At 48.3% G+C, this 27,576-nt stretch overlaps 3 non-coding genes and 1 pseudogene across 3 annotated transcripts; 3 read left to right on the forward strand and 1 right to left on the reverse strand.

Moving 5' to 3' along the window:
- Positions 1-3,444: 3,444 nt before the first annotated feature.
- Positions 3,445-3,526, reverse strand: trnas-cga (transfer RNA serine (anticodon CGA)). The gene has a single exon. It is a non-coding gene; the product is annotated as a tRNA-Ser (tRNA).
- A 6,796-nt stretch (positions 3,527-10,322) lies between these two features.
- Positions 10,323-10,415, forward strand: trnar-ucu (transfer RNA arginine (anticodon UCU)). The gene is made up of 2 exons: positions 10,323-10,359; positions 10,380-10,415. It is a non-coding gene; the product is annotated as a tRNA-Arg (tRNA).
- Positions 10,416-12,978: 2,563 nt separating this feature from the next.
- Positions 12,979-13,049, forward strand: trnag-gcc (transfer RNA glycine (anticodon GCC)). The gene has a single exon. It is a non-coding gene; the product is annotated as a tRNA-Gly (tRNA).
- Positions 13,050-23,375: 10,326 nt separating this feature from the next.
- On the forward strand, positions 23,376-26,227 carry LOC147085358 (uncharacterized; annotated as a pseudogene).
- Positions 26,228-27,576: the final 1,349 nt, after the last annotated feature.

The following is a 27,576-nucleotide window of genomic DNA, read 5'->3' on the forward strand; positions in this document are numbered from 1 at the left end:
CCTTTCATTCACTGCACTCCAGATCCTAACCACAACAGGTCAGGGAACATCTGTGGACAGAGAAACACAGCGTTAACCTTTCAGGTCCAGAACTAACTCGGCAGATTTGCATTAAAATATTGCAGGTCCCGTGTGAGTCTCCTTCCAAACTTTTTAAGCTGCTCAAAAAGAACAAGACGAAACGAACCTCTAAACAAAAATGTGAAGGGTCCGCACGGGGATCGAACGTTATTAGCATCACGCTCTAACCAACATGAACAAACCGGCCGTCGGGTTCAGCTCATATGTATAAGCTTATATTTTCGAGACTCTATCTGACAATTTCCTGTATTAATCTTTAGGCATACATCCTGCAGTTGTCAATCATACACTATCCTATCGGCAAATACTGTACATATGTCACTGTGTGCCACACATGACAACAGCCAACACAAGTGCCAGGCAATGGCCAGCTCCAACAAGCGAAAGTCTAACCACCGCCCCTTCACATTCAACAGCATGACCATCACCGAATCCCCCCCCCACCATCAGCAACAACAACTTGCATTTATATAGCACCTTTAACGTAGTAAAACGTCCCAAGGAGCTGCACAGGAGTATTTTCAGACAAAACATTTGACACCAATCCACATAAGGAGAAATTCGGGCAGGTGAACAAAAGCTTGGTCAAAGAGATAGGTTATAAGGAGCATCTTAAAGGAGGAAAGAGAGTTGGACAGGTTTAGGCAGGGAATTCCAAAGCTTAGGGCAACAGAAAGGTTGAGCGATTATAATCAGGGATGCTCAAGAGGGCAGAATTAGTGGAGCGCAGATATCTCAGGGGGTTGTGGGGCTAAAGGACATTACAGAGATAGGGAGGGGCGAGGCCGTGGAGGGAATAGAAAAGCAAAATATTCTTAAAATGGAGAGAGACTACAGAATGCTGCGGTTAAGAGGGATCTGGGTGTCCTCGTACATGAAACACAAAAAGTTAGCATGCAGTAATTAAGTAGGCAAATAGAATGTTGGCCTTTATTGCAAGTGGCATGGAGTATAAAAGTAGGGAAGTCTTGTTACAACTGTACAGGTGAGGCCACGCCGAGAGTGCTGCATACATTTTTGTTCTCCTTATTTAAGGAGGGATATACTTGCATTGGAGACAGTTCAGAGAAGGTTCTCTAGGTTGATTACTGGGATTAAGGGATTGTCTTATGAGGAAAGGTTGAGCAGGTTGGGCCTATACTCATTGGAGGTTAGAAGAATGTGAGGTGATCTTATTGGAACATATAAGATTCTGAGGGGGCTTGACAGGGTAGATGCTGAGAGGCTGTTTTCCCTCATGGGGGAATCTAGAATCAGGTGGCATAGTTTCAGAATAAGGTTTTGTCCATTTAAGACGCAGATGAGGAGGAATTTCTTCTCTCAGAGGGTTGTGAATCTTTGGAATTATCTACCCCAGAGAGCTGTGGAGCCTGAATCATTGATTATATTCAAGGCTGAGATAGACAGATTGTTCAACTATCGGAGAGTCAAGGGTTAAGGGGGAACAGGCAGAAAAGTGGAGTTAAGGCCAAGATCAGATCAGCCATGACCTTATTGAATGGTGGAGCAGGCTCGAGGGGCCGAATGGCCTACTCCTGCTCCTATTTCTTATGTTCTTATAAGGGCAGCCGGTGCATGGGAACACCATCACCTCCAAGTTACACACCATCCCGACGTGAAAATATATCACCATAACTTCATCGTCGCTCGGTCAAAATCCTGGAAATCCCTCCCTAACAGTACTGTTGGAGTACCTTCACCTCATTGACTGCAGCGGGCCAAGAAGGCTTCTCACTACCACCTTCTCAAGGGCAATTAGGGATGGGCAATTAATGCTGGCCTTGCCAGCGATGCCCAAGTCCTAGGAACAAATTACATTAAATTAAAATTGTCACGACTGGATGTGGCAGGATTGCAGAGCTTTGATCTGATCCGTTGGTTGTTGGATCGCTTAGCTCTGTCTACACATGCGGTTTCCATAGCTTAGCATGTGTGTAGTCCTGAGTTGCAGCTTCATGAGGTTGGCACCTCATTTTAGGTACGCCTGGTGCTGCTCCTGAAATGCTCTTCTACACTCCTCATTGAACCAGGGCTGGTCCCCTGTCTTGATGCTAATGGTAGTGTGAGGAATACACCGGTCCATCAGGTTACAGATTGTGGTGGAATACAATTCCAAAACTGATGCCCCCTCTGCCCTCTCGGGTGGACATAACAGATCCCATGGCACAATTGTAAGAAGAGCAGGGGGTGGTGAGGTTTACCCCGGTGTCCTGTCGCCAATATTTATCCTCAAATTACCATCACTAAAACAGGTTATCCTCGATTATCACATTGTGGGAGCTTGCTGTGCACAAATTGGCTGCTGCTCTTTTTCCTACATTACAACAGTGACGACAACTACATTGCCTGTAAAGCGCTTTGAGACGTCCTCAGGTGAAAGGCGCTTTAGAAATCAGAGTCTTTCTTTTACAGCCTTCGAAGTCACAGAATCACAGAAACCCCACAGTGCAGATAGAGGCCATTTCGGCCCGTCGAGCCTGCACCGACACATATCCCACCCGATCCCCGTAACCCCTACACCAACACATATCCCACACTATCCCCGTAACCCCACGTATTTAATCCCCCTAACACTAAGGGTCAATTTATCATAGCCAATCAACCTAACCCGCACATCTTTGGACTGTGGGAGGAAACCGGAGCACTGACAACTGACAAAAACCAAAAATCAACATAAATTGAATTTAACAGCAAAAGGAATTAAGGCAGGCCGGTTAGCTCAGTAGGTTAGGGCGTGGTGCTAATAACGGCAAGGTCGTGGGGTCGATCCCTGTATGGGCCATTTACTTTTTGATGGTGTGGGTAGTTTCTTAATTTTGCTATTTGCTGAAAAGATTGGAGCTGCAATACTTTGAAGCAAAGCTACAAAACCTTAGTTCTGCAGAGAGCTCAAGGAACTGGAAGGTTGACCCTGTGTCTGTCTGTCCACAGATGGCGCTGATCTGCAAATTACTCCGACTGGTCGCATGGCCTAATGGATAAGGCGTCAGACTTCGGTATTAATTTCTGAGGTTATCAGGATATTGCAGGTTCGAGTCCTGCCACGGTCTTTTTACACACTTATTAATTCGTGTTCAGTTTTACAAAACCAAACCGTGTTCCCACTTCGTAGCTGAAGGTGATTCCATACCAAACACTGCAGGGCTCTTTATTAATTAGTATTTTTGATGCTGCTTTGTGTGTGTATTGCTCACTCGTTCCCAACAAATCCACAATATCTAATTGATGCCGATAAATTAATGTTGTTTCAATTGGAACTTTGGGTTAATCAGTAAAATAAAGTGCAGTGGAGGGAATTCTGATCAATTTCGGGGCCAGTGATCGCCACAGGGAGCCGATGAAATAAAGAATTTGCATCAAAGTCGCTGCAAGCAGGGTTCGAACCTGCGCGGGAAAACCCCATTGGATTTCGAGTCCAACGCCTTAACCACTCGGCCATCGCAGCTGCACATTAGCAGTACGAAAATGCTTCCTACTGTGAGTGAGTCAGGAACTAGCTCAGAGAAGATAGGTCATAAATACTCACCGATAAATCCAGCAGGGAATTCAGGATTAACTTCTTTGGCCAAAGAGCACTGAGAATGCAGTAGTTGAGGCGAGCTCTACTAGATGCATTTAAGAGGAAGGGAGAAAGGAATAGAAGGATATGCTGATAGGATTTTTTAAATTCGTTTATGGGATGTGGGTGCGCTGGCAAGGCCAGCATTAAATGCCCATCCCTAATTGCCCCTTGAGAAGGTGGTGGTGAGCCACCTTCTTGAACCGCTGCAGTCCCTGTGGTGAAGGTGCTCCCACAGTGCTGTTAGGGAGGGAGTTCCAGGATTTTGACCCAGCGACGATGAAGGATCGGCAATATACTTCTAAGTCAGAATGGTGTGTGACTTGGAGGGGAACTTGGAGGTGGGGGTGTTCCCATGCGCCTGCTGCGCTTGTCCATCTTGGTGGAAGAGGTTGCGTGTTTGGCAGGTGCTGCTGAAGAAGCCTTGGTGAGTTGCTGCAGTGCATCTTGTAGATGGTACGCACTGCAGCCACGGTGCGCCAGTGGTGGAGGGAGTGAATGTTTAAGGTGGTGGATGGGGTGCCAATCAAGCGGGCTGCATTGTCCTGGATGGTGTCGAACTTCTTGAGTGTTGTTGGAGCTGCACTCATCCAGGCAAGTGGAGAGTATTCCATCACACTCCTTACTTGTGCCTTGTAGATGGTAGAAAGGCTTTGGGGAGTCAGGAGGTGAGACACCCGATGCATAATGCCTAGCCTCTGACCTTCTCTTGTTGTCACAGTATTTATGGTCAATGGTAACCCCCAGGATGTTGGTGGTCAGCTCCTTCGTTCATGTTGGACCAAGGTTTTAATGAAGTCGGGAGCCGAGTGCTCTTGGCAGAACCCAAACCGCGCATCAATGAGCAGGTTAATGGTCAGTAAGTGTCACTTTACAGCACTGTGGATGACACCTTCCATCATTTTGCTGATGATTGAGAGTAGAGAGTAGACTGATGGGGCGGTAATTGGCTGGATTGGATTTGTCCTGCTTTTTGTGGACAGGACATACCTGGGCAGTCTTCCACATTGTTGGATAGATGCCAGTGTTGTAGCTGTACTAGAACAGCTTGGCTGGAGCACAAGTCTTCAGAATGATAGCCGGGGTGTTGTCAGGGCCCAGAGCAATTGCTGTATCCAGTGTGCTCAGCCTTTTCTTGATATCACGTGGAGTGAATCGAATTGGCTGAAGACTGGCTTCTGTGATGGTGGGGACCTCAAGAGGAGGCTGATATGGATCCGTCCAGCTTCATTCTTATTATTTTTATTATTTTGTTTCATAGCGGTTTGTTACAACTGAGTGGCTTGCTAGGCCATTTCAGAGGGCAGTTAAGAATCAACCACATTGCTATGGGACTGGAGTCACACAAAGGCCAGACCAGGTAAGGACGGCAGATTTCTTTCCCTGAAAGACATTAGTGAACCAGATGGGTTTTTACGACAATCCGATAGTTTCATGGTTACCATTACTGATTCTAGTTTTATTTGGGGGGTGAGGAGAAATAGAGAAGGAGGAGCCTCGTGTGGAGACTAGTTCGTGCAAATGGACTGTTTCTGTGGGGCAGACTCTATAATATTATTTAACACCCGTTTTAATCAGACACAGAATGATCCGGGACTGACAGCACATCCCTTTTAAACAGACACAGAATGACCAGGGACTGACAGCACATCCCTTTTAAACAGACACAGAATGACCCGGGGCTGGCAGCACATCCCTTTTAAACAGACACAGAATGACCAGGGACTTGCAGCACATCCCTTTTAAACAGACACAGAATGATCCGGGACTGACAGCACATCCCTTTTAGACAGACACAGAATGACCCGGGACTGACAGCACATCCCTTTTAAACAGACACAGAGTGATCCTGGACTGACAGTACATCCCTTTTAAACAGACACAGAATAATCCGGGACTGGCAGGACATCCCTTTTAAACAGACACAGAATAATCCGGGACTGAAAGCATGTCCCTTTTAAACAGACACAGAATGATCCGGGACTGACAGCACATCCCTTTTAAACAGACACAGAATAATCCGGGACTGACAGCATGTCCCTTTTAAACAGACACAGAATAAATCGGGTGATGTGCCTCAATTATTCCGAGACTCGAAGTTAGCAGAACAAAAGTAAGGCTTTTATTAACTCTGAACATAACACGTAAACTAGAGAGATGTCTACCTTCAGGAGGCTGATGCCGAACTGAAGTTAGATTACAAAGGAGCCAGGTATGGGCGGAGCCCTGCACAGAACCAGTTCCAGCACATTCCAATACATAATACATGAGGACTGGGGGAAGGGAAAAGACACAGAAAACAGGCAGTTACAAGACACAGAAAACAGGCAGTGATGAATGGAATATATTTCATCACATTCACCCCTTCTATAGATTTAGTCTGTTCGGGGGTTTGATAGTCCTCTGCGACCGACGTGGCTGTTGTGGTGCCGCGGGTGTCGGCTGGGTGTCCCCGGTAGCCTCCTGGGTCTCTGCCGGGGGTGCCGCCGGGGTTGTTGAAGGGGTAGTTGGTGGGGGTGCCATTGGTCGATGTTCTTCCGGGGGTGATGAAAGAATAGTGGGTGGGTAAGGGTTGCTGTGATCGTCGTTGCTGCTATTGCCGTGGTTGTTGTCGATGCCGGCTGGGGCGACGTCTTTTATGGACACGGTGTCCTCCCTTCCGTCGGTGTGCCGGACATATGCGTATTGGGGGTTGGCGTGGAGTAGGTGTACTGGCTCCATGAGAGGGTCCGTCTTGTGGCCCCTCACATGCCTTCGCACGAGTACCGGACCTGGGGTGGAGAGCCATGACGGCATGGATACGCCTGAGGTGGATTTCCGAGGAAAGACAAACATTCGTTCATGAGGCGTGGCATTAGTGGCCGTACACAATAGCGACCGTATCGAATGGAGCACATCCGAGAGGACTTCCTGCCAGCGGGAGATAGGGAGGCCCTTGGTCCTTAGAGCTAGAGTGACTGCTTTCCACACTGTCCCGTTCTCTCGCTCCACCTGGCCGTTACCCCGGGGGTTGTAGCTGGTGGTACGGCTCGTGGCGATCCCCTTGGACAGCATGTACTGGCGTAGCTCTTCACTCATGAAGGACGCCCCCCTATCCGTGTGGATATAGCTCGGCATACCGAACAGGCAGAACAGGCTGCTGAGGCATTTAATGACCGTGGCGCTGGTCATGTCTGGGCAGGGGAAGGCGAATGGGAAACGGGAGTATTCGTCCACAATGTTCAGGAAGTAAACATTGCGGTCGACGGACGGGAGGGGGCCCTTGAAATCTAAGCTGAGCCGCTCGAAGGGCCGTGTAGCTTTGATTAAGTGGGCTCTATCTGGGCGGAAGAACCGAGGCTTGCACTCAGCGCAAGTGCGGCAGTTCCTGGTCAGAGACCGAACTTCCTCAATTGAGTAGGGTAAGTTACGGGACTTTATGAAGTGGAACAGCCGCGTGACCCCTGGGAGGCAGAGGTCGTTGTGGAGGGTCTGTAGTCGATCCTCGGTGGCGCTGGCACACATCCCTCGTGAGAGGGCGTCAGGGGATTCGTTAAGGGCCCCTGGCCGGTAAATGATGTCGTACTCGAAAGTGGAGAGCTCGATCCGCCACCTAAGAATCTTATCATTTTTAATCTTCCCCCTCTGTTTATTGTTGAACATAAATGCTACCGATCGCTGGTCGGTAAGTAGGGTGAAGCGTTTGCCGGCTAGGTAGTGGCGCCAGTGGCGCACTGCCTCCACGATGGCTTGGGCCTCCTTTTCCACGGAGGAGTGTCTGATCTCGGGGCCTTGGAGGGTCCTCGAGAAGAAAGCTGCGGGCCGCCCCGCCTGGTTGAGGGTGGCCGCCAAGGCGAAGTCGGACGCATCACTTTCCACTTGAAATGGAGTGTTCTCGTCCACTGCCTGTAGCGTGGCCCGCTCAATATCCTGCTTAATGCTTTTGAAGGCGGCGTGGGCCTCAGCAGAGAGCGGAAAAGAGGATGCTTTCAAGAGGGGGCGGGCTTTGTCGGAGTAGTTGGGGACCCATTGGGAATAGTAAGAAAATAACCCCAGGCACCTTTTCAGGGCTTTGGGAGTGTTGGGCAGGGGCAGCTCCCGTAGGGGGCGCAATCGGTCGGGGTCTGGTCCGATTTCCCCATTCTCCACCACGCTGCCCAGTGTGCAGAGGCGCGTGGTGTTGAAAACGCACTTGTCCTCGTTATAGGTGAGGTTGAGTTTTTGTGCGGTTTTCAGGAACTTCTCGAGGTTCGAGTCGTGATCCTGCTGGTTGTGACCGCAGATGGTGACGTTGTCGAGGTAGGGGAAGGTTGCCTGCAAGTGGTGGTCATCGACCATGCGATCCATCTCCCTCTGAAAGGCCGAGACCCCGTTCGTCACCCCAAAGGGGACTCTGAGGAATTGGTAGAGGCGTCCGTTCGCCTCGAAGGCGGTGTACGGGCGGTCCTCTGGTCTGATAGGGAGCTGGTGGTACGCTGACTTGAGGTCGATGGTGGAGAACACCCGGTATTGGGCGATTTGGTTCACCATTTCTGATATGCGGGGTAGCGGGTAGGCGTCTAGTAGGGTGTACCTGTTGATCGTTTGACTATAGTCGATCACCATCCGTTTCTTCTCGCTACCCCTTACCACTACCACTTGGGCGCGCCACGGGCTGTTGCTGTGTTCAATAATGCGCTCTTTCAGGAGCCTGTCTACCTCGGTCGCGATAAACCGCCTGTCCTCCCAGCTGTACCTCCTGCTTTTGGTCGCTATTGGCCGGCAGTTAGGGGTAAGGTTCGCGAATAGCGAAGGCGGCTTTACCTTCAGGGTAGCCAGACCGCACACTGTGAGGGGTGGCTGGGACCCACCGTACTTGAGCGTGATGCTTTGGTGGTTGCACTGGAAATCCAAACCCAAGAACAGGCTCGCACATAGATTCTTCATGATTAATACTTTAAAATTATCATACACAGTTCCGTTAACGCACAATTGTACCGTGCAGTAACCCAGAATGGTCGATGTCTGGGTTTTATCGGCCATAGAGATGGTACCCTGAGCAGGGACCACCTTTAGGGAGAGTTGTTGTGCCAGTTCAGGGTGGATAAAATTCTCCGTGCTTCCACTGTCAATTAAGCATTTAACCCGGCACCCGTTTACCTCGATGTCCACCATTGATTTGGATAGCGGATGCGGCCTGGTCTGGTCCACTGTGACCGATGCCACTGTAGGGCCCTGATCGAGACAAGATGGCGTCCACGCTGTCTGCTCATAAGATGGCGGACCCCACGAGGTCGGGCAAGATGGCGTCCAAGATGGCCGCTCCCACGGCGCACACGCGGCGGTGGCGGGTTTTCCGGCGGTTGGTTTTCCGGCGGGGTTCCCTCTGCACACCTTCCCAAAGTGCCCCTTCTTACCGCACTTAAAGCAGGTGGTGCCTTTCGCCGGGCATAGGTTTCTGGTGTGCTTTGGCTGCCCGCAGAAGTAGCAGTTGGGTCCTTGACGCGTCGCGGCTGTCGTAGGGCTTCTGGGGTGAGAGCTGGGCCCCGCCGGTGTCGGGCTGCCGGGCGGGGAAGATGCCTTCCAAGATGGCGGCGCCCTCGGCGCACACGTGGCGGCGTGGGCGGCACGGGCTGAAGAGTAGGCGTCCGAGTTTCTCTGGGCCATCTCCAGGGTCCGCGCGGTGTCCGCAGCCTGTTTCAGGTCCAACCCCGTTTTTTCCAGCAGTCTTTGCCGGATGTGAGTGGAGCTGAGGCCTGTGATAAAGGCATCGCAAACAAGCTCGTCAGTGTACACTGCGGCTTTTACATCTCGGAACTTACAGTCCTTGCCAAGCTTTTTCAGGATGCTTAGGAACTCCTCCACCGATTCCCCAGGTCGCTGTGCGCGAGTCGCGAGTAGATGCCTAGCATACACCTCATTCGTAGGCTGCTGGTAATGCGCCTTTAAGGTGTTGCAGGCGGCCAGGGACGTAACGGCGTCTTGGATGAGGGGGTAAACCCGGTGGCTTACCCAATTCCGTAGCATTCCGAGTCTCATCTTCGCAGTGTCCGTAGCGTCTTTGACGGCTGCGGAATTGTCCAGGAAGAATTCCATACAGTCAAACCAGTGTCCGAAGCGTGCTGATGCGTCTGGAGAATGTTGATCCAAATCCAAACGTTCGGGTTTCAGGAGTTGATCCATAGTGTTGAAAATTGAGTTAATAAAATTGATGTGCCTCAATTATTCCGAGACTCGAAGTTAGCAGAACAAAAGTAAGGCTTTTATTAAATCAGAACATAACACGTAAAATAGAGAGATGTCTACCTTCAGGAGGCTGATGCCGGACTGAAGTTAGATTACAAAGGAGCCAGGTATGGGCTGAGCCCTGCACACAACCAGTTCCAGCACATTCCAATACATAATACATGAGGACTGGGGGAAGGGAAAAGACACAGAAAACTGGCAGTTACAAGACACAGAAAACAGGCAGTCATGAATGGAATATATTTCATCACACCGGGACTGACAGCATGTCCCTTTTAAACAGACACAGAATGATTCGGGACTGACAGCATGTCCCTTTTAAACAGACACAGAATGATCTGGGACTGAAAGTAGACCACTTTTAAACAGACATGGAATGCTGCCTGACATGCAGAGTGTTTCCAGCATTTCATCTGTTTATATTTCAGATTTCCAGCATCAACACTATTTTGCTTTTGCAATAAAATTTTACGTAATTGGCTCTGTGGCGCAATGGATAGCGCATTGGACTTCTAGTTGTATGACAGATTAAGGCATTCAAAGGTTGTGGGTTCGAGTCCCACCAGGGTCGGATTTTGGATCAGGGTGCGGTGGTTCCTCCACTGATGGTACATTTTGCAGTAAATCGTTAATTCAGAGAAGGGAAACTACCGCCCCGACACTTTCCCTCTGAGTGCTCTCAACCCCTGAGTCAGTTACACAGGAGCAGGAGGAGGCCATTCAGTCCCATGGCCGTTTTGCACAGGAACAGGAGGAGACCATTCAGTCCCATGACCCTTTTACACAGGAACAGGAGGAGGCCATTCAGCCCCTTTAGCCTGTTATACAGGAACAGGAGGAGGCCATTCAGCCCCTCGAGCCCGTTACACAGGGACAAGAGGAGGCCTTTAACGCCTCGAGCCTGTTGCATTGGACAGGAGGAAGCCGTTCAGCGATACAAGATCTGTACAAGAACAGTAGATCTCCATTCAGCCCCTCGAACCTGTTACATAGGATGAAGAGGAGGCAAATCAGACCCATGATCCAGTTATAAAGGAACAGGAGGAGACAATTCAGACCCACGAGTCTGTTTCACAGGAACAGCAGGAGGCCATTCAGCCCCTCAAACCTGCCACACATGAACAGGAGGAGGACATTCAGTCCCTCAAGCCTGCTACACTGGAACAGGAGGAGGCAATTCAGACACACGAGTCTGTTATACGGGAACAGGAGTAGGCCATACAGCCCCACAAGCCTGTTATACATGAACAGGAGGAGGCCATTCAGCCCCTCGAGCCTGTTATACATGCACAGGAGGATGCCATTCAGCCCCTCGAGCCTGTTACACAGTAACAGGAGGAGGCCATTCAGCCCATCAAGCCTGTTACACAGGAACAAGAGGAGACAATTCAGACACACGAGCCTGTTATACAGGAACAGCAGGAGGCTATTTAGCCTGTCGAGCGTGTTATACAGGAAAAGGAGGAAGCCATTCAGCCCCTCAAGCCTGTTAGACAGGAACAGGAGGAGGCCATTCAGCCTCTCGAGCCGGTTACACAGGAATAGGAGGAGGCCATTCAGCCCCTCAAGCCCGTTATTCATGAACAGGTGGAGGCCATTCAGCCCCTCGAGCCTGTTATACATGCACAGGAGGATGCCATTCAGCCCCTTGAGCCTGTTACACAGGAACAGGAGGAGGCCATTCAGCCCCTTGAGCCTGTTATACTGTAACAGGAGGAGGCCATTCAGCCCTTCGAGTCTGTTATAAAGGAACAGGAGGAGGCCAATCAGCTCCTCGGGTATGTTACACATAAACAGGAAGAGGCCATTCAGCCCATCGAGCCTATCATACAGGAACAGGAGGAGGCCATTTAGCCCCTCGAGCCTGTTATGCAGGAACAGGAGGAGGCTATTCAGCATGTTAAGCCAGTTATGCAGGAAAAGGAGGAAGCCATTCAGCCCCTCAAGCCTGTATCACTGGAATAGGAGGAGGCCATTCAGCCCCTCGAGCCTGTTATGCAGGAAAAGGAGGAGACCATTCAGCCCCTTGAGTCTGTTACACATAAATAGGAAGAGGCCATTCAGCCCCACAAGCCTGTTATACAGGAACTGGAGGAGGCCAATCATCCCCTCGAGTCTGTATCACTGGAACAGGAGGAGGCCATTCAGCCCCTCGAGCCTGTTATGCAGGAACAGGAGGAGGCTATTCAGCCTGTTAAGCCTGTTATGCAGGAAAAGGAGGAAGCCATTCAGCCCCTCAAGCCTGTTACACAGGAACATCATGGGCAAGGAAACCTCCTGCTGATTACCACCTATCAAACTCCCTCAGCTGATGAATCAGTGCTCCTCCATGTTGAACATCACTTGGAAGAAGCACTGAAGGCAGAAAGGGCACAGAACGTACTCTGGGTGGGGACCTCAGTGCCCATCATCAAGAGTGGCTCGGTAGCAGCAATACTGACCAAGTTGTTCGAGTCCTGAAGGATATGGCTGCCAGTCTGGGCCTGAGGCAGGTGGTGAGGGAACCAACACGAGGGGAAAACCTACTTGACCTCCTCCTGACCAATCTACCTGTCACAGATGCAAAACAGTTCAAAAAGTATTCATTGGCTGCAAAGCACTTTAGGATGTCCTGAGGTCGTGAAAGCCCAGTAGAAATGCAAGTCCTTCTTTTACAGCCTTCAAAGACAAAGTGATTTAGCTGGCAAAGACCAGAAACAGGGACGGTACTATAGATGAACCTTATAGATGGGCTGGTTAGCTCAGTTGGTTAGAGCGTGGTGCTAATAACAACAAGGTCACGGGTTTGATCCCTGTGCAGGCCATTTATTTTTCGAGGGAAGGTTAGTTTCTTAATTTTGTAATTTTTGAGCAGTTTAAAAGTTTAAAAAGTTTGGAAGGAAACTCACACGGGACCTACAAAGCTGCAAAATCTTAGTTCTACCGAGAGCTCATGGAACTGAAAGGTTAACCCTGTGTTTTTCTGTCCACAGATGTTCCCTGACCTGTGAAGTGTTTCCAACATTTAATGAACAATTTCAGATCCAGCATCTGCTGCATTTCGCTTTTTATTTTACCGCAGTGTCCTCGCTTCCATTAACAAAAGTCAAAAATAAATTGTAGCTACTGGAAAATGGCTTTGATGGTCACTGTCAGCATTGGTGGTTCAGGGGTAGAATTCTCGCCTGCCACGCGGGAGACCCGGGTTCGATTCCCGGCCAATGCAAGTCAAAATTTTTAACAATTTTTTCAGAGCAAACACATCACATGAAACATTAATAATAAATTAGCTGTTCCTGTGTAACTGGATCAAGGGAATGAATGGCCTCCACCTGTTCCTGTGTAACAGGCTTGAGGGGCTGAATGTCCTCCTGTTCCATTGTAACAGGCTCGAGGGGCTGAATGGCCTCCTGTTCCAGTGTAACAGGCTCGAGGGGCTGAATGGCCTCCTCCTGTGTAACAGGCTCGAGGGGCTGAATGGCCTCCTGTTCCAGTGTAACGGGCTCGAGGGACTGAATGGCCTCCTCCTGTTCCTGTTTGACAGGTTCAAGGGGCTGAATGGCCTCCTCCTGTTCCTGTTTGACAGGCTCGAGGGGTTGAATGGCCTCCTCCTGTACCTGTTCGAAAGGCTCGAGGGGCTGAATGGCCTCCTCCTGTTCCGGTTTGACAGGCTCGAGGGGCTGAATGGCCTCCCCCTGTTCCTGTTCGACAGGCTCAAGGGGCTGAATGGTCTCCTCCTGTCCCGGTTTGACAGGCTCGAGGGGCTGAATGGCCTCCTCCTGTTCCGGTTAGACAGGCTCGAGGGGCTGAATGGACTCCTCCTGTCCCGGTTTGACAGGCTCGAGGTGCTGAATGGACTCCTCCTGTTCCGGTTTGACAGGCTACAGGGACTGAATGGCCTCCTCCTGTTCCGGTTTGACAGGCTCGAGGGGCTGAATGGCCTCCTCCTGTTCCTGTTCGACAGGCTCAAGGGGCTGAATGGCCTCCTCCTGTTCCGGTTTGACAGGCTCAAGGGGCTGAATGGCCTCCTCCTGATCCTGTTCGACAGGCTCAAGGGGCTGAATGACCTCCTCCTGTTCCTATTGAACCATGTTTCAGGCACTAATGTGGCTGATGTTCTGATTGTGCCCTCTGTTGCCCCGGCGCAGAAAGAAACACAGTGCCCGTGTATAAAACCCCAAGTCCTTGTACTTTCTTTCTTTCTTTGAATCTTTCTTTCATTTCTTCCTTTTCTGTGCCATATGCTCCTTATTCTGTTGTTGCTTAGTGATATATGTGTTCATATTTGCCGGTTTCAACGTGTTCATTGCTTCTGCTGCTTTGAATTGTGTCGAAAAAGTGAACTGAATTTCTCCACCTGTGTGAAGCATCCTCGTGTTCGAAGCTGTTTTGGTTTCAATCAAACAAACGCACAGATTACTCGAACTCGCTGAGACTTTCCTGGCCAGTATTTGTTTCTTGCTTCCTTGCATTTGGAAAGGCCCAGGCTTCATCCCCGGCCTGTGCTGAGGGAGCTGACCTGAGCCTGGGCAGCGGTTACAATTGGTGTCTGTGGCCCTGTGTTAGGGAGAAGGTGAATGAGCCTGGCTTCTTGTCCACTCGCCCTGCTGGCTGTGGGCAATGGCTGAGCAGAGGACCAGTTGTGATGGGTTTCAGCAGGAGGGGAGAGGTGGAGAAGGGAAGTTGTAAAGATAAAGAAAGGGGCTCCCAGCTGTTACAGCTGCTGCTGCACACAGTAGGCAGTTTGGACAGTGGGTTACCACAGCCCATGACACACACGAGCCAATCCAGCCTCCGCGGGGACTGCCTTCACTTACACTTCTCCTTTTTAAGATGAAACTGTCATTTCATTCATGTGACATCTAAACCACATCCCCTCTGATTGTCATTTCAAAACCATTGCACTTACAGTCTCAGCTCAACATCGGCAAACCCCAGCAGCAAGCAGGTGATATTTACAATCTCTTAAAGATCAATGATCTTTCACAGGAACGTGTCAAATCAGTGCTATGTTGTTAAAGTCAACACAGGATGTCAAGGTCTTAGAGAGGGTGCAGAGGAGATTTACCAGAATGGTACCAGGGATGAGGGAATTCAATTATGTGGAGAGACTGGAGAAGCTGGGATTGTTCTCCTTAGAGCAGAGAGGGTTAAGAGGAGATTTGATAGAGATGTTCAAAATTATGAACAGTTTTGATAGCATAAATAAGAAGAAAGTGTTTCCACTGGCAGAAGTTTCGGTAACCAGAGAACACAGATTTATGGTGATTGGCAAAAGAACCAGAGGTGACATGAGGAAACATTTTTTTTAAGCAGCAAGTTGTTGTGATCTGGAATGCGCTGCCTGAAAGGGCGGTGGAAGCAGATTCAATAGTAACTTTCAAAAGGAAGTTGAATAAATACTTGAAGGAAAAACATTACAGGGCTATGGGGAAAGGGCAGGTGAATGAAATTAATTGCAGAGCTCTTTCAAAGTGCCAGCACAGGGCTATGGGGAGAGAGTGGGGCACTGGGATTTATTTGGGATTGATACAGGTCTATGGGGTGTGAGTGGGGCAGTGTGATTAGTTTGGGATTGATTCACGGTTATGGGGTGAGAGCGGGGCAGTGGGATTAGTTTGTGATTGATACAGGTCTATGGGGTGTGAGCGGGGCAGTGGGATTAGTTTGGGATTGATTCAGGGCTATGGGGTGAGAGCGGGGCAGTGGGAATAGTTTGTGATTGATACAGGTCTATGGGGTGTGAGCGGGGCAGTGGGAATAGTTTGGGATTGATTCAGGGCTATGGGGTGAGAGCGGGGCAGTGGGATTAGTTTGTGATTGATACAGGTCTATGGGGTGTGTGTGGGGCAGTGGGATTAGTTTGGGGAATGATACAGGGCTATGGGGAGATAGCGGGTCAGTGGGATTAGTTTGGGATTGTTACAGGGCTTTGGGGAGAGAGCGGGACAGTGGGATTAGTTTGGGTTGTTACAGGGCTTTGGGGAGAGAGTGGGGCAGTGGGATTAGTTTGCGATTGATACAGGTCTATGGGGAGATAGTGGGTCAGTGGGTTTAGTTTAGTATTGCTGTGGCAAAGACCCAGAATTAACGCAGTGGGCCGAATGGTCTCCTCTGCTCTGTAAATATCTATTGTTGGAGACTCTTCGGTAGCTTTTAACACACCATTTGGTGTAAATTTCCTCTCCATATTCTTCTCTAAATGTTCACTGACGGTTCCTTCACAGCTACCCAGGCTCCCTGTTTTTCGTGTTAGCAGCAAATGTCGATACGTCTGCCTCCTGTACCCAAGTCCACATTGTTGAAACAGCAAGAAGGGCAACGGTCGCAGCAGTGATGCAGGGGGGCCAACTCTTTACATCGTCCATTCAAAGAAACACCCAATAACTACCGCACTCTGCTTCTGTCTTTTAACCAGCTTCCTGGTTTCTAGAACGGTTTCTAGTTGAGTATTAATTTTATCACATATAAGGACATAGAAACATAGAAACATAGAAGATAGGAGCAGGAGTAGGCCATTCGGCCCCTCGAGCCTGCTCCGCCATTCAATGCGATCATGGCTGATCATCCAAATTCAGTACCCGGTCCCTGCTTTCTCCCCATATTCCTTGATCCCTTTAGCCTTAAGAAATATATCCAACTCCTTCTTGAATATATTTAATGAACTGGCCTCTACTGCCTTCTGTGGTAGAGAATTCCACAGGTTCACCACTCTCTGGGTGAAGAAATTCCTCCTCATCTCAGTCCTAAATGGCTTACCCCTTATCCTTAGACTGTGACCCCTGGTTCTGGACTCCCCGGCCATCGAGAACATCCTTCCTGCATCTGGTCTGTCGAGTCCTGTCAGAATTTTATAAGTTTCAATGAGATCCCCTCTCATTCTTCTAAACTCCAGCGAGTATAAGCCCAATCGACCCAATCTCTCCTCATACGTCATTCCTGCCATCCCAGGTATCAGCCTGGTGAATCTTCGCTGAACTCCTTCCATGGCAAGAACATCCTTCCTCAGATAAGGCGACCAAAACTGCACACAATACTTAGGATGTGGTCTCACCAAGGCCCTGTACAACTGCAGCAAGACATCCTTGTTCCTGTACTCAAACCCTCTCGTTACGAAGGCCAACATACCATTTGCTTTCTTAACTGCCTGCTGCACCTGCATGCTTAACTTCAGCGACTGCTGTACCAGGACACCCAGGTCTCGTTGCACTTCCCCTTCTCCCAATCTATTGCTATTCAGATAATAATCTGCCTTCCTGTTTTTGACACCAAAGTGGATAACCTCGCATTTATCCACGTTATATTGCATCTGCCATGCTTTTGCCCAATCACCCAACCTGTCCAAATCATACTGAAGTTTCTCGGCATCCTCCTCACAGCACACACGCCCACCCAGCTTTGTGTCATCTGCAAACTTGGAGATATTACATCTAGTTCCCTTGTCTAGATCATTATTATATATTGTGAATAGCTGGGGTCCAAGGACCGATCCCTGCGGTGCCCCACTAGTTACTGCCTGCCGCTCGGAAAAAGACCCATTTATTCCAACTCTTTGTCAACAGTCTGCCAACCAGTTCTCTATCCAAGTCAATACCTTGCCCCCAATCCCATGTGCCTTAACTTTACACGCGAATCTCTTATGCGGGACCTTATCGAAAGCTTTTTGAAAGTCCAAATACACCACATCCACTGGTTCTCCATGATCTATTTTACCAGTTACATCCTCAAAAAATTCCAGTAGATTAGTCAAGCACGATATACCTTTTGTAAATCCATGTTGACTTTGTCCGATCCTATCAATGTTTTCCAAGTGCTCTGCTATTACATCTTTTATAATGGACTCTAGCATTTTCCCCACTACCGATGTCAGGTTTACCGGTCTGTAATTCCCATTTTTCTCTCTACCACCTGTTCTGAATAGTGGTGTAACATTAGCTACCCTCCAATCTATGGGTACTGTTCCAGATTCCATCGAATGTTGGAAGATGATCAGCAATGCATCTACTATTTCTAGCGCCACTTCCTTAAGTACCCTAGGATGTAGATTGTAAGCCCCTGGGGATTTATCGGCCTTCAATCCCGTCAATTTCCCTAACACCATTTCCCTACAAATACTGATTTCTTTCAGTTCCTCCCTTTCCTCAGACCCTATAAGACCATAAGAACATAAGAAATAGGAGCAGGAGTAGGCCAATCGGCCCCTCGAGCCTGCTCCGCCATTCAATAAGATCATGGCTGATCTGATCCTAGCCGCCAATCTACTATCACAGAACCATCTCCTGAATCTAACAGAATTAGACACACGAAATAGGAGCAGGATCAGGCTACACAGCCCCTGGGCCCGCTCCGCTACCCACAGGGCCATGTCCGATCCGAACCTAGACTCATGTCCAAATTCCTGCCCGCTCCCCGTAACCCTTAATTCCCTTTACTTCTAGGAAACTGTCTATTTCTGTTTTAAATTTATGTAATGATGTAGCTTCTACAGCTTTTTGGGGCAGCATATTCCATGGACCTACCACCCTCTGAGTGAAGTAGTTCCTCCTCATCTCAGTTTTAAAAGAGCAGCCCCTTATTCTAAGACTATGCCCCCTAGTTCTAGTTTCACCCATCATCGGGAACATCCTCCCCGCATCCACCCGATCAAACCCCTTCACAATCTTATATGTTTCAATAAGATCGCCTCTCATTCTTTTGATCTCCAATGAGCAGAGTCCCAATCTACTCATCCTCTCCTCATATGTCCATCCCCTCATCCCCGGGATTAGCCGAGTGAACCTTCTTTGTACTGACTCGAGAGCAAGTATGTCTTTTCTTAAGTATGGACACCAAAACTGTATGCAGTATTCCAGGTGCGGTCTCACCAATACCCTGTACAACTGAAGCAATACCTCCCTATTTTTATATTCTATCCCCCTAGCAATGAAAGCCAACATTCCATTGGCCTTCTTAATCACTTGCTGCACCTGCATACTAACCTTTTGAGTTTCATGCACCAGGACCCCCAGATCCCTTTGTACTTCAGTACATTCCAGTTTCTTGCCATTAAGATAATAACTTGCTCGACGATTTTTCCTGCCAAAGTGCATAACCTCACACTTTCCAGTATTGTATTCCATCTGCCAAATCTCTGCCCACTTACTTAGCCTGTCTATGTCCCCTTGCAGGTTTTTTATGTCCTCCTCACTCACTACTTTCCCTCCCATCTTAGTACCATCTGCAAACTTTGATATGTTACACTCGGTCCCCTCCTCCAAATCGTTCATATAGATTGTAAAGAGTTGGGGACACAGCACTGACCCCTGCGGAACACCACTAGTTACTGATTGCCAGTCTGAGAATGAACCATTTATCCCAACTCTCTGCCTTCTGTTAGATAGCCAATCCTCTATAATGCCAGAATATTACCCCCAATCCCGTGATTTTTTATCTTAAGCAATAATCTTTTGTGTGGCACCTTATCAAATGCCTTTTGGAAGTCTAAATACACTACATCCACTGATACCTCTTTATCCGCCCTATATGTTACTTCCTCAAAGAACTCCAGCAAATTTGTCAAACATGACTTCCCCTTCATAAAACCATGCTGACTTTGTCCTATTAAATTATGTTTATCCAAATGTCCTGTTACTGTCTCCTTAATAATGGACTCCAAAATTTTACCTACACAAACTTTAGGCTAACCGGTCTATAGTTTCCAGCCTTCTGTCTACTGCTCTTTTTAAATAAGGGTGTTACATTAGCAGTTTTCCAGTCTGCCGGGACCTTTGCTGAGTCCAGGGAGTTTTGGAAAATTATTACCAATGCATCCACAATCCCTATCCCAAATTCCCTCAAGACCCTAGGATGTAAGCCATCAGGTCCAGGTGATTTATCCGGCTTGAGTCCCATTATTTTACCGAGTACCACTTCCTTAGTGATTTTGATCGTGTTTAGCTCCTCCCCCCCCTTAGCCCCCTGTTTGTCCAGTGTTGGGATATTCTTAGTGTCTTCTACTGTAAAGACTGATACAAAATATTCATTCAGTGTTTTTGCCATCTCCATATTTCCCACCATTAATTTCCCGGTCTCATCCTCTAAGGGACCAACATTTACTTTAGCCACCCTTTTTCTTTTTATATAACTATAAAAACTCTTACTATCTGTTTTTATATTTTTTTGCTAATTTACTTTCATAATCTATCTTCCCTTTCTTAATCAATCTTTTTGTTATTTTTTCTGTCTTTTAAAGTTTTCCCAATCCTCTATCCTCCCACTAGATTTGGCTACCTTATATGCCCTTGTTTTTAGTCGAATACTATCCTTAATTTCTTTACTTAGCCACGGATGGCTGTCTTTTCCTTTACAACCGTTTCTTCTCAGTTTAATATATCTTTTTTGGAAGTTGTAAAATAACTCCTTAAATGTACACCACTGATCATGTATCGTCTTACCCTTTAATCTATTTTCCCAATCCACTCTACTCAATTCCGCTCTCATACCTTCATAGTCTCCTTTATTCAAGCTTAGCACGCTTGTTGAGATCCAACCTTCTCACCCTCTAATTGAATATGGAATTCAACCATGTTATGTTCACTCATTCCAAGGGGATCCTTTACTAGGACATTTTTAATTAATCCTGTCTCGTTACACAGGACCAGATCTAAGGTTGCTTGCCCACTGGTCGGTTCAGTTACATACTGCTCAAGAAAGCCATCCCTAATACACTCAATGAACTCACCCTCAAGGCAGCCCTGCCCAATTTGATTTGTCCAATTAATATGATAGTTAAAATCCCCCATAATTATAGATGTTCTCTTATTACAAGCCTCAACTATTTCCTGATTGATACTCTGTCCAACAAAGTTGCAACTGTTCGGAGGCCTAAAGACTACGCCCACGAGTGCTTTTTTCCCTTTATTATTCCTTACCTCCACCCAAACTGTTTCATTATCCTGCTCTTTTGACCCAATATAATTTCTCTGTATTACAGTGGTTCCTTCCTTTATTAATATCGTCACCCCACCTCCCCTTCCTTCCTGCCTGTCCTTCCTGATCGTTAAATAACCTGGTATGTTTAATTCCCAGGCATTGTCACCCTGCAGCCATGTTTCTGTAATGGCCACAAGATCATACCCATATGTAGTTATTTGTGCCATTAACTCATCTATTTTGTTACGAATGCTTCGTGCATTCAGATAGAGAACTTTCAAATATGTTTTGTGACACTTAGTCCCTGCTTTTGCCTTTATTATTACTTTACATTTTACTCCATACCTTCTGCCCCTTCCTGACACGCTCTGGTTTTTAATTTCCCCACTGCTACCTAAGTCTATGACCGTCTCTGTTGTCATTTTTATTATTTGCTCTCTAGGAACCTCCCCACCACTAGTTAGTTTAAAGCACTCTCTGCAGCTGTAGTTATATGATCCGCCAGGACTCTAGTCCCAGCACTGGCCAAGTGAAGCCCGTTCCAACGGAACAGCTCCCTCCTGCCCCAATACTGGTGCCAGTGTCCCAGGAAGCAAAACCCATTTCTCCCACACCAGTCTTTGAGCCACGCATTTAACTCTCTGATTTTATTTGTCCTAGCCAAATTCGCTCGTGGCTCAGGTAATAATCCAGAGATTATTATCCTTGAGGTTCTGTTTTTTAATTTGACACCTAGCTGCTCATACTCCTTTAACAGAACCGGCTTCCGAGTCCTATCCACGTCGTTTGTATCAACATGGACCACGAAAACTGGATCCATCCCCTCCCACTGCAAGTTTCTTTCCAGCCCAGAGGAGATGTCCTTAACCCTGGCACCGGGTAGGCAACACAGCCTTCGGGACTCTCGCTCTCGGCTGCAGAGAACTCTATCTATCCCCCTAAAAATACTATCCCCTACCACTACAACATTTCTATTTACTCCCCCCTCTTGAATGGCCCCCCGTTCCACGGTGCTGTGGCCAGGTTGCTCATCCTCCCTGCAGTCCCTGCTCCCGTCAGCCGTGGCTCAGTGGGAAGCACCGTTGCCCTGAGTCACTCTCGCTCTCTCCACTCCAGTGACTTGAGCACAAAAATCCAGGCTGACACTCCAATGCAGTACACAGAGTGTGCTGCACTGTTGGAGGCACAGTCTTTCAGATGAGATGTTAAACCGAGGCCACGTCTGTCCTCTCTGATGGGTGTAAAAGATCCTATGGCACTATTTTGAAGAAGAGCAGGAGGGATCTCCCCTGGGTCCTGGGCCATTACTTATCCCTTAATCAACATAACTAAAACAGATTATCTGGTCATTATCACACTGCTGTTTGTGGGAGCTTGCTGTGCGCAAATTGGCTACCACATTTCCTACATTACAACAGTGACTACACTTCATTGGCGCTAAAGCGTTGGGACGTCCTGAGGTCATGAAAGGCGTTGTAGAAATGCAAGATTTTCTTTTTTCTTTCTCTGGGAGCTCACCCACCACCAATGTTAGGCCGACTGGTCTGCAGTTCTCTGATTTATCCCTTTCACTCTGAAGAGAGTTGTTATATTGGCAACTGCAGGCATGTGGCACAACCTCCATATCCAAGGTTTACATAGAATTTTACAGCACAGACACAGGCCATTCGGCTCGACCGGTCCACGCCAGCGTTTATGCTCCACACGAGCCTCCTCCCACCCTACTTCATCTCACACTATCACCACATCCTTCTATTCCTTTCTCCCTCAGGACCTTATCTAGCTTCCCCTCAAATGACATTCGCCTCAATCACTCCTTGTGGTAGCATCTTCCACATTTTCACCACTCTCTCGATAAACAAATTGCTCCTGAATTCCCCATTGGATTAATTAGTGACTATCTCATATGTATGGCTCCCCAGTTTTGGTCTCCCCCCACAACTAGAAATATCTTCTCTCTGTCTACCCTTTCGAACCCCTTCATAATTTTAAAGACCTCTATCAGGTCACCTCTCAGTCTCTTTTCTAAAGAGCCCCAGCCTGTTTAGTATTTCCTGAGAGTTGAATCCTCTCAGTTCTGGTACAAACCTTTTTTGCAGCTTCTCCAGTGCCTCTATATCCTTTTTGTAATATGGGGACCAGTGCACAGGATGTTTGGAGCATTGTCCTCAAAGCCTCTGTTATCTCCTCTCTGTCTTCCCTCAGTATTCGAGAACACAGTCATCAGGGTCTGGGGCCTTTGGCACTTCAATACAAAGAGGAAGCAGATCTTAATGAGAAAGTAGCCGTGGCCTGGGAGAGCCGCAGGTGATGATGGAATGGGCGAGGTATGCGAGAGTGTGAGGTGTTCAGAGGAGTAAGGGGTCTTCAGGGAGCTGGTGATATCTGGACAGAAAGGAGCCTTCCGCATATCACAGATATTAAACATGGGAATGGCTTTTCAGAGTAGTGGAGAACAGAGTATCCGTGGAAGCAGGTTAACTGATTTGCTTAATTTCTACTAAACTGACAATGTAAACCATTTCTGACTTTACAGGCTGTTCTGGCAGCGACAGAGAAAAAACATCTCACACCCACAGAATTTTTCTTGAGTGAGGTCCTGCAAAACATCTGAACCCTCGGACGGAAGAAGGAGGCTGTGATGTTGAGACTGACCGTTGACTGGCTGCTGCTTCTCTGTGCCCTCTCCTGCAATGTGTTGGTGCCCACAGTCCCCGGGTACAGTTTCAATACCTGCATGCAGGATGCCAATCACAATGGTACATTTCAGTGCGTCCACCGCTTCCTGACACAGGTCTCCAGTGCCGTGTCCAAACTCCCAGCCAGCACCGTGCACTTGAACATCTCCCACAACTGGCTCACCCAACTGCAAGCGGACAGCTTCCGCAGCCTGTCCAAGCTGCTCACCCTGCGGCTGGATTACAATCGGATTGAGAGTGTTTGCTGCGGTGCGTTCAGTAATCTCACCAGCCTACCAACCCTTAACCTGTCCTACAACAGTATCTCTCGTCTGAACACTTCGGGCTTCCAAGAACTTGAAAAGTTAGATCAACTCCTGCTCCATCACAACCGCTTAGTCACAGTTGAACCCAAAGCCTTCGCTGCATTGGACAATCTTCAAACACTTGTCTTAAGCTTCAATAAACTCCAGAATTTCTCCCATCTGGTGAGCGCTGTCTCTGGGCTCAGTAATCTGACGCTCCTGGATCTGGGCAACAATCAACTCGCCTCCCTGCAACATCGCACCGCCTTCCCGCCCTCGCTCCGAAACCTCTCCCTCTCTAACAACTCTCTCACAACATTTGACTGCCAACGGAACTTCCTCAGCAAAATCTCAGGTTGGATCTGTCCAATAACAAACTCTCCGGTGCTTTGGAATTTTCTAAAGTTGGCCTGAGGAACATCTCGTGTTTGATCATCAAGAACAACCCCTTAAATGTCACCGAGTTTCTCAAATCTGCAAACCTGGATCTACAGAATGTTCAATACTCTGGGTTAAGGCTGCACAACCAGAGTCAGCTGTCCAACCTGTGCCACTATCTGGGTCTCAGGACTATGAAGAGCCTGGTCCTGCAGAACAATCAGATCTTATTCCTCCCTGCCCATTCCCTATCCCAGTGCCCACCCATCACCAGCTGGGATTTATCACACAATCTCCTCACATCTGTGGAGGGCTTTGAATTTGCATCAAAAAGAAAGCAAGTTGTTTCTTTCATTATCGAGCACAACAGAATCATTAAGTTACCTTCCTGTTACAAGGATGGGAAGGCAGTCGCGGTGTTTCCCAAGCTGTCGCTCCTAACATTTCGCTACAACAGGATTTTCACCATTTATAGTCCCGCCTTCTCTTATGCTCCCCATCTCCGGACCCTAAAGCTGAACATTAACAACATTGCTGTCATCAACAAGGCTGCCTTTTCTAACTTCACCAACTTGCAGGAGCTCCGACTCGACAACAACCTCATAACTGACATCTATGAACACATCTTCAACAACCTTGGGAGTCTCAGGAATCTCAATCTCAGAAACAACAGGATCTCAATTGTTTTCAGCAAGGTGTTTGCAAATCTCAATAACCTGAACACATTGGACCTGGGAGGGAACAAAATTCGAAGCCTCACCAGCCAGTCTTTCTGTGGATTACACAACCTGACCAAGCTTTATCTCGATAGGAACTGTATAACCCGTATCAGCAGGGAGATCTTCGACATCCTCCCATCATTATGAGTGTTGGACTTGGACAGTAACCGGATCAGATACAACACTGGCCTGATTGCAGCATCTCCCTTTGTTAACCTCACAAAGCTGTACATTCTCAAACTACAAGCCCAGCAACCCTACGGCATCAACATTATTCCTCCAAAGTTTTTCAATAGCCTCATCTCTTTAAGAGACCTGTATATAGGAGAGAATAAAATGTCACTGTCCAAAGATGGATTTGAAGACCTGATCAATTTGAGAATCCTCTCCATGCCCGATGCTTGCATTGGGATCCACAGTCTGAATCCAGGGATCTTCAAGAATCTCCAGAGTCTAGAGACACTCAACCTTGAAAATGTCGGCCTTCAATCCATGTCTCTTGACGTCTTTGGAAACATTTCCAACCTCAGGACTTTGTTCTTGGGGAAAAACGACATTCAGATCATCAATAGCACGGTTCTGGAACACCTGCCCTCCCTGACCTACCTGGATCTACGGAAGAACCCGTTCCGCTGCACCTGTGACATCAGTTGGTTCCAAAACTAGTCCCTGTCCAACCCCAGGGTGCAGGTTATCTATTTTTACAACCAAACATATGCAGATCGGCCAACTGAATACTTGTATAAGTTTGATGCTCGCGTTTGTTACTTGGACATTGGGCAGATCATGTTCCATATAACTGTGCCGGTCTTGATCTTGTTCATGTTCATCCCTATATTCTACAGCAAAGGGTACTGGCACATCAAGTATGGGTTTTATATTTTCCGATCGTGGTTGAATGACCACAGAGGGAGGGGAGAGAGTCAGCAGTCCTGCAGGTATGATGCATTTATCTCCTATAATTCTCAGGACGAAGACTGGGTTCTGCAAGTGTTGGTGCCAAACCTGGAAACAAGAGGACCTCAAAGCTTCAAACTCTGCCGCCACCACAGAAATTTTGAGCTGGGCAAATATATCATCGACAACATCGTGGACAGCATCTACCAAAGCAGGAATACCATCTGTGTGATGAGCCGCAACTACCTGTACAGCGAGTGGTGCTCCTTGGAACTGCAGCTAGCGAGCTACAGGCTCTTCCACGAGATGAAAGATATCATCATCCTGATCTTCTTGGAGAAGATTCCAGATGCTGAACTCTCAACCTACCACAAGATGAGAAAGGTCATGAAAAAGGAGACCTACATCCAGTGGCCATCAGACATCGAAGCTCAAAAATTGTTTTGGGTCAAAGTGAGAGAAGCGATTAAAGGCTCCAACTGGGCCAAGGAGGGGAATCCCGCTGCTGAAAGTTAAGCTTCAAGTCCTAGAAATCCGCAGTCTTACCGCAGGCCCTTAAGGCCTGAGTCGGGGAAACATGGCGGCTGCCGCACTTCCCACGTGTTTTGGAGTTCGCCGCTCAACTTACCGCCCTGTGTTAATTGCGAACAACTCCCCCAGTGGCTGCAGAATGGCCGGTGGAAGGCTGCTGAATTTCAGTGGGGGAGACTGCAAATGGCCTTGCAGGACGACCTCGAGCAGCTCTGGCCCTAGAAGGCCTGGCTGTAGACTGCACCACCTCGGCATGGGCGGCAGCAGCCTAGGCTGGCTGACAGGCAGTGGCAAGGGCAATAGGTGGAGTGGCAGAGGTGGGAATAGGAGTGCTGTCATCCTGAGAGAGGGCAGCAGGTTCCTGCTCCCCAGATCCACTGCCACTCTCCCCAGGGTGGTGCCTCAACATTCCTAGCAATCTGTTGGTGGCCAGATGGCTGGGCGGCTGTGACACCCTGCAAGCCCCGTGCAACACTGGTAAACCCAACCATGGTGGCAGCAGTCTGAGCTTGGGTGGCAGCAAACTGAGGCTGCAGGATAACACTCTGATACAGCGTGATCTTACAAGTGGCGCTCCAAATGGAATGACAATGAGGTGCTGCTGCATCAAAGGACCTTCCCGTTAAGTAGTGGAGAAAGCCGAGGCCTAACATGACTTGCAGTCAGACTGCACCCGATATTGGCCCATCTGTTGAGCGGTAAAGCAATGAGCAGCGGGTTTAGTGCTCAGATCAGCACTATAATCATGCAAAAGAGCACTCAGCATGAATTTTGCGTGCTACTTAGACCACTTTGTCCAGACGCAGCTAAGTAACGCTGGGCCATGACTCTGCCCGTTTTCAGGCCATATCCGATTTCTTGACCCGTGTTCCTCAAAGCCCCTTTGGTTCGAGTGGCAGGGCACCCACTCATCTCGGAACCCGCTGCCACACGCTTCCATCCACCTCTGACACAGTCCCTCCTTATTGTTAATCCTGTCATTGCTGCTATTGACCCAGGATAAGGCAAAAGTACAGACACACAATGTAAGCACAGAATAAAGCTTTAACCATCTGGCCCCCGCATGTCGGCTCACTGTCGTCTTTCCATCCAACATCTGCTTGAATCTGGGCCAGACTGATGGAGTGAACGACTCCTCGGTCCTTGGTAATCTGACACTGGTGGACATCAATCCACAGCACAAGACTGTCCACACTGGAGCCCAACAGGAGATCTCACTCACACTCCCAATGGCCTGAGAATTGGCCGGTGTGAGAAATCCAGCTAACAAACCTTTCATATTATCCACTAAATTTGATACTATACTGGCTCCCATGACAGGATAGCCCTGGTGC

This window comes from Somniosus microcephalus, unplaced genomic scaffold (genome assembly GCF_052327205.1).
Source record: "Somniosus microcephalus isolate GS21.2 unplaced genomic scaffold, FLI_Smic_1.0 unresolved_chr8, whole genome shotgun sequence".
Classification (NCBI taxonomy): domain Eukaryota; kingdom Metazoa; phylum Chordata; class Chondrichthyes; order Squaliformes; family Somniosidae; genus Somniosus; species Somniosus microcephalus.